The 7,500-nt window shown below is 40.6% G+C and overlaps 1 protein-coding gene and 1 pseudogene across 2 annotated transcripts in view; one reads left to right on the forward strand and one right to left on the reverse strand.

The window, feature by feature from the left end:
• The window catches only part of LOC111342624 (uncharacterized), a 61,033-nt gene that overhangs the window by 18,590 nt on the left and 34,943 nt on the right, over window positions 1–7,500 (reverse strand). The window lies entirely within an intron of this gene.
• Window positions 7,318–7,500, forward strand: part of LOC111342625 (uncharacterized) — a 492-nt pseudogene continuing 309 nt past the window's right edge.

Here is a 7,500-nt window from a genome sequence, read left to right on the forward strand (position 1 = left end):
CCGTCTTCCTTCAAAGGACGACGTCACCAGAGGCCAGGTCTCTTCGGGCGTCGTACCACTTTCTTCTTGGCTGGAGGTTCTGGAGGTACTCTCGGCGCAACCGTAACCAGAACTGATCTGCTAGGTACTGGACCCTCCTCCAACGCCGGTTCGCGTACAGGTCCGGGGGCAGGAAGTTGACCGGTGGTGGTCCTGGTGGGCGCGATTTCATTGTAAGCAGCATGGCTGGTAACAGGGGCTGCGGGTCGTTAATGTCTGAAGGCAAAGCTGCAATGGGTCGTGCATTTACGATAGCGGTGACTTCCGCCATGAAAGTGCTCAAGATTTCGTGCGTCAGCTGTCTTGGTCCGAGGTCGGCTAGCATGGAATCCAGAACACGGCGGATGGTCCCGATCTGTCTTTCCCATACGCCTCCAAAGTGGGATGCGTGTGGTGGGCTAAACTTCCACTCACAACCGTGTTGTGTCACGAACCTCTCGATCTTTGTTTCGTCCATTTCTTTAAGGGCTTCGGTTAACTCGGTGTGTCCCCCAACGAAGTTTGTCCCTCTGTCGCACCTCAATACGGCTGTTGGGCCGCGTATGGCGAAGAAGCGCCTCAGTGCACAAATGAACGAACTGGCGTCCATTGACTCTAGTACTTTTATATGAATGGCTCTGCTATTCAAGCACGTGAAGACAAGACCCCAACGCTTCGAGTGTCCAGCGCCGCCTCTCGTCTTCCTTGTGGATATGGTCCAGGGACCAAAGACGTCGAAGCCGACGTTTGTGAATGGTGGGCCTACCTCGGTTCTATCTTGGGGCAGGTCAGCCATTTTCTGGATTACGTGGGGGCCTCTCAGCTTCTTGAAGGGCACACAAAAACTTCGTTTGGCTCCGAAATGCTTTCGCTACAGTGACTCCTCGCAACTGAGCTACTTGCTAATAGAAGGCGAATTTAGTTCTTACACTTTGACGTACGGGAAATAGAAATTAACAGTGCTTTATGTAGCTAGCTTCGAGCGGATATTCGCTAGTCACGGAACAGAAATCAAACAAAGCGCGCTAACAAATTAAATAGAAAGTCATTGAAAGTTTCTTAGTGTCTTTGTGCTAAAACCGGAAGAGTTACATAAGTAAAAAAGATTAGAGTTCGTATTCGTAAACGTGACATCAACGAACAGGCTCTATTTAGGGAACTTGGAGAAGATCACCAGTGAAAGGTAGGTATTATCATATGTACTTCTTTCTAAACTATCTCACCAGGAGATTCATGAACGCACTTGTGATGTTTTCTTATAATTTACGGCTGTAGAAGGAAATTGAGAGAGTGCGCGATAATTTCTGGTATTTTGCAACCAAAGTTAAAGTTCTGTTGTAAAATTTTAGCTGAGTAACACCGAGGTAAATTGAAATTGGAATACTGTAGACGACATTTTCTTAAACTATCTACCGTATACACATGATGCACGATCCTCGCAGTAGATAGCGCTATTTAAGCAATAGCGAAAATCAGTCCTGAAAAAAATCAGGCCTGTACGGGATTCGAACCACTGACCTCTGTGATACTAGTGCAGCGCTCTACCAATTGAGCTAACAAGCCAACTGGGAGCAGGCCGTTAAGTTGATTCGTAATAAACCCGTGAAAGTGACAAATGAGATACAATGAAATAAATGAAGTTCATATATTTTGTACTGTGGTATTAGATACATATGATGCACGATTCTCGCAGTAGATAGCGCTATTTAATCAATAGCGAAAATCAGACCTGAAAAAGATCAGGTCCGTACGAGATTCGAACCACTGACCTCTGCGATACTAGTGCAGCGCTCTACCAATTGAGCTAGCAAGCCAACTGGGAGCAGGCCGTTAAGTTGATTTGTAATAAACGAATCAACTTAACGGGCTGCTCCCAGTTGGCTTGTTAACTCAATTGGTAGAGCGCTGCACTAGTATCGCAGAGGTCATTGGTTCGAATCCCGTACAGGCCTGATTTCTCAGGTCTGATTTTCGCTATTGCTTAAATAGCGCTATCTACTGCGAGGATCGTGCATCATATGTATCTAATACCGCAGTACAAAATATATTAACTTCATATATTTCATTGTATATCTACCGTATGTTAACTTTCAGGTTCTAATATGCAGGATGTGAAGATCATTTCATATCATGTCCTCCGCCTTCCGGTTAGCTCAACGGATAGAACGCTGGACTGTTGTGCGGGAGGTCGAGGGTTCGAGCCCCAGCCGTACCAACACTCAGGGTCTTAAATAATTTAGAAGAATTTGCCACCTTTCTATAACATCAAGAAATGGTTAGATATTCTAGTCTTCTCGGATAGGAACGAATATATGGAGGTCCCGTCTCCCGCAGGGTTTGGGTAGGAGGCGTTAATTTTCCACGCACGAGATTACTGTGTGATGGATGTCCTGCCCTGAGGTGGGATGGGTGGGAGGGTGAACTACCACGAACGGTTAGTATGTTCCTTTCTAGTCCTTCCCCACTGCAAGAATTAATGCAGTGAAAATGGAGTAAATTAAATTCAGTTAAAAAATGTAAAATGTAAATGAAGACTTTTGTGAGTGATGTAAATAAATTGTTGACTGTTCAAAGGTGTGCTTTTATTGTTGTATTACCTTTCTGTTTTGAAGGACGATATCCTTGTCAAGCCATAACAAACGCCTATTTGGTATTCGAATTTCATTGTATTACAGTCAAATTTAAAGCTATCCCGCTGTAACTGAGCAAACTATACTTCTTGTAAACTCTAAGTCGCGATCTGCCTATTTCCAAGCCTTTTTCAACAAGCTCAACAGCAACTGATAAAGCCTGACTCAATTAATGAGAACAAATCGTGCATAGTTAGTCAAGCATACAGGAGCAAAGACTTTGCTGAAAACCTATCGCCTCTATCGAGGCTTTCAACATAAGTGATACCTACATTTTTACCGCGAAATCAGATTGTACGAATAATACTTGTTCATATGTGTAGTCTGGACGATTCTTATTTAAAGCCTCTGTGGAAGAATTCTTACTGAATCTTTGATGTAAAGTTTCTGCTCGTCATACTCATAAACCCAGATTTCAACAAATGTCTTTGCTGTAAAGACAAGAGATAAAAGAAAGTATTCTTTTCTATGGCAATTTACTCATGTTGTTTTATCTTTTTTGCTGTAAACCTCTTTGAGCTTTACTACGGTTTCCTTTTTCATTTCCTTGGTTTTGGTTTCAATTCCACTTTTATTATCATGTCCTTCAACGGTATCTCTTGAGTTTGTAATTTCCCTTCTCTTAGCCATTCTGTTCACTTTTTTGAGGAACCACCAATTAGCCAACTAATTACGTGTTCACCCGATACTTTCAGTAATGTCGGTCTACGACACAGTGTGACTATAATCAATGCCTTCTTCAATACGCGGACTGTTCGATTTTGTAAGAAGGAAGAATCTCTATGGGTGAGTTTTACAGCGGAATAAAGTTCAGTCTTAAATTGAAAACAACATGGACATCTCGGTTTTCATTCGCTCACAAATGTACACTAATAAAATTGAAAATGATCGTGATCTGTGAAAGGTCATCTCTCAAACATGTCACTTTTTTGCTGTAGTGTAATCTCACAGGAATGAAACTCAGAGTCGAAGGAATGCATGTTGGAGTGCGTGTTTTGAATAGAGGCAGTCGCGTTGACATTTCTCAACTGATTGGTATTAGAAGCGTGACTACATAGGCATTAAGAAATTCCGTTCGCATTTTATATCCTAGCATAATAGTTTCTGCTTTGACGAAACTCAGTAATTTTCTATCTGGCGAGAGTTTTTCGGAGGGAAGATATTAAAGTTTACGCAATTTGTTCGCCCGATGTGTTCGTAGTAGGTTCGTATTTTTGCTTGGGGAGTTGATCTCTATCGGCGAAGTGTCATCTGTAAACATCTTCCTACACCTCATACAGCTGGAAATTGATAGTTGCCGTTTGCGAAGGTCATCTCGGTACCATGATTATAAACTATGGGGGTTCTCACCGTTGTCGTTCATGGAAGTCGGCTTAATTTCGATCTTACGACGCACTATCAACGGAGCGGTAAGTGTTTATAATTAATTGTAGCCTTCCTTTTTTGGATAAAACACTAACTGTTGAGCGGCCTCAAACGAATTTGACTCGTACGCTTCATTTCTCGTGCCTCAATCTGTCGCTCCGCAAGAACTGATTAAAAAAGAAATATACGCGTTGTCTTCTAACTTTGGTTTATGAATCATCTCATAGCTCTGAAGTTTGCCAATGAGGGATTGTACATACTACTAGTAAATATTTAGAAATTATAACCCTTTGAGCGTCCATATAGATACATTACTTTTGTCATTTTGACCGTCTTCCATTTCGCGCCACAAAGGAAATTGAGCCAAAATGGTAATACTTGTACTACACAAGTACTTTTTTGTTTGTTTTGATAACAAAGCAATTACGCCAAGGAAAGAGAAATTATGTTTCACAGTGTAAGAACTAGGTACCTAAACAAAAACCCCGACGGTAACGTTGACGAGGACGTGGCAAAACAAAAGACTTAATGGGCAGAAAATAGCTCAGCGAGTGCCTTTGAAAACTTTGTACATTTCTCAGCCTTCCTCTGCAAAACAAACCACTTTTGATTTGGGTGGTCTGTAGACAAAGCGCGCAACGACAAATTATCTAAGCTTCCATTTGGAATTTAAGGCGGCTCACTTACGTTGTGCTGAAGTTGAAGTGAAGCGTAGCAAGAAACCGTAAACGCATCCAGCCATTCGCGAAATTCTAACTAAATAAATAAATTTATTTTCAATTGACATCTTCCGCCGCATTGCCGACTGCTAAAGGTCCTTAAAGGCCCGTTTAAACGGTTCCAACATTTGACCAACATTCGTTCGACAAAAGTTTAACAGATGTTGCGCAGATCTTGAACGCAAAAATAAAACTGTGGGGCGGCCTTTTTAGATGCCTTACAAAGGTCTTACAAAGGCCTTAAAAAGGCCTCACAGAGGAAAAGTTGAATCGATGTTGAATAAAAGTTTAAACCGATTTCAACTTGATTCAACACGCTTTCAACAGCTTTCGACATTTTTTACGTTTCCAACAATGTTGAAAAAAACGTACCGAAAATTGGGTTCAACAAATTGTTCAATTCATGCTGAAGCAAATGCTGATGGGATGGGTGGGTTGTTTTGGAGTCTTCGTACTGTAAAATCAGTTTCAGTTTCGTTTTTCGCTTTTCGCGGCGCTGTAAAAAAGACGAATTTCGACTCCAATTTTCGTTTCTCGTTTTCCTCTGGAATTTGAAAAACGGATTACAAGTCAAGCATGTCATATTTCGTTTTCGCTAATGGCTATGAAACTGACATTCTGTGGGAAAATTCATTACTTCACGAGGGAATTCTTGGCAATTGCCAATGAGTGCAGGTCTAAATAGAGTCAATTTATTCAAGTGAAACATCATGCGACATTACCGAATAACTCACGTCAAAACGAACCCAGCTCACGGCAAAATATAATAACAAGTGGCAAAATAAAATAACTCACGGCAAATTATGATAAACTCATGGCTAAACAAGTCAAACTCACAGCCAAATGAAATAAGTCATGGCAAAATAAGATAACTCACGGCAAAATAAAATAATTCGGGGCAAAATAAAATCAGCCCACGGCAAAACAAAATTTAAAATTCATTTGAGGGTTAGAGGCTGATATCATTCATATACTGAATGCGTATTGCTTGTGACGCTGTGTATTTTAACATGGCGGATTACGAATCACCGCGTATTCGTACCCTTGCCTAAAATAGTATTTCAACAAAAGCCTCTGTTTGGCGAGTCTTTTAAAATCTACTCGAGGGTCAGATACGGACTGCGCATAACACTGTGTATTTAAAAAAGGTGGATTACGAAATTATCCTTTGCTGTGAGTCTTGCAAAGAAAGTGTGTCCTTCAATGACAATTTTTTGCAGTATATGCCGGTTTTTCTTTCGTTGTGGCTAAATGACCGGCAGCCGGTCAAGATTTTCAAATCACTAAATGACCGGCAGTCTGATATTTTGCTCAAATTTAAGGAATCCAAGAAACCGTGGACATTCTTTGCGTTGAAAAATACTTTGAAAAAGATGCATGGTTGTCGGGTCTTAAATCAACAAAGGAGAAGATCCGCGTAGACTATGTTTGTTCTGTTTGCGCAAAAATGATAAACGACGAAAGTGAAGACGGAATTGCTTGTGACAGGTGTCTCCTTTGGACTCATTTTGCATGCACTTTAATAAAGAAGTCGACCAAAGAAAAGAAACTGGCTCTGCGAAGCTTGCAGAATTAAATACTCATAACAATTTACACAAGATTATTTTTCTGTGTACCCCTTCCATGAGCTGCGTTATCCATGAGCAGTGCACGAATGGGTGTTGCCCATGCCTCAGTCGGGTATAGTAGCTACAGATATATTGTTTTCATTGTAAAAAAATACTTAAGATATAAATTTGATTAGTACTAATTAATTTTGTTTTAAACGATTTCATATTTGATAATGATAGCAGTTTCTAGAGTTTTTCTGGCGCTAGTTGCCTTTAAATCTTATTTGCAATAATTTCATATTTTTCATGTAATTAGTTGTATATTAAGAGTTAGACTTGTGGTCTATAAAAATCTGCTGGATCGCTTTATACTTCTTATTCGACATATCATAGTTTGGATATGACCGGTTTGATTCCTTAGATCATGATTTAACAAAAGTATCGTACTGTCGGTCATTTAGCGATTTTAAAACCGTGACCGGCAGTTGACATAAAACTAGCCGCTCAAGGAGCGTTAACTTGGCCTTCTGTTATAGCCATGGCATTCACACCAAACACGGGTACAATTATAACATAGCTTGTAAATTCGTGCAGTCAAATTCAACTGCGCGAGCTTGCTTCAGTTTCCCATTGTGCTTGCTGGTGAATTCAGCAAACAAATGCCTCCCGAAATTTTTTTTTTCTCGCGAGTGATCTCAGCAGTTTTTATTAAAAAACGTGAAAAACCTCCGCAAAAAGGTTAAACTAGACATGGCAACAAGCGAACAAGCCCATGAAGATCTGCCTACTTTTTCTCTGGGAATGGATTTTTTAAGTAATATATCAAAAACGAATGCGAGTGTTCGACCGGGGTTTCCAAACACCGAGAAACAGATGAAAGCACGAAGCCGTAGGCCGAGTGCTTTTATTCTTTCGAAGTGTCTGGAGACCCCGGTCGAACACGAAGCAAGAGTTTTTGATATGGCTTATAAAACTATCCACACTTCTTTAGTAAATAGGGGGTATTGTTTCAGTGCTCTAATTTCTCATGAGATTATGTATTTTAAAAATAATCAGAATGTGGGAAATTTGTTGTTGGTCATTGTAAGTCATGTGGTAGTAAAGATGACAGACTCTCTTTTGCAGCGAATACTGTAAGCCGTTTTCGCTCTCCAAAAACTGGAGAAGAAGAATCAAAGTTGCTGCAAGGAAGCATTCCTAAGTCGACTGCCTAAAAAA

The sequence above is a fragment of the Stylophora pistillata genome, chromosome 7, assembly GCF_964205215.1.
Source record: "Stylophora pistillata chromosome 7, jaStyPist1.2, whole genome shotgun sequence".
Taxonomy (NCBI): domain Eukaryota; kingdom Metazoa; phylum Cnidaria; class Anthozoa; order Scleractinia; family Pocilloporidae; genus Stylophora; species Stylophora pistillata.